This window comes from Geospiza fortis, unplaced genomic scaffold (assembly GCF_000277835.1).
Source record: "Geospiza fortis unplaced genomic scaffold, GeoFor_1.0 scaffold16, whole genome shotgun sequence".
Lineage (NCBI taxonomy): Eukaryota > Metazoa > Chordata > Aves > Passeriformes > Thraupidae > Geospiza > Geospiza fortis.
This window is the reverse complement of record NW_005054302.1, coordinates 14,751,767-14,751,979: the sequence shown is the minus strand read 5'-3', so window position 1 is coordinate 14,751,979 and position 213 is coordinate 14,751,767.

Sequence of the window (213 nt, the reverse complement as noted above, 5' to 3'; positions counted from 1 at the left end):
TACAGACTCAGGTCTTGTGCCACATTGTCTGTTCTGTAACAGCATCACTCACCAAAGGAGCAGCTAATGCAATAAATATTTGGATAAATTAATAAAATTTTCAAAAATGCAGCTTCTGCCTTTGCCTGTAACTTTTGCCTTTTTTCCCATGCCACACCCTAGTTTTTCTATGTAGTTCACCATGGCAATACACTTTCCCTTAAATATTTTTCT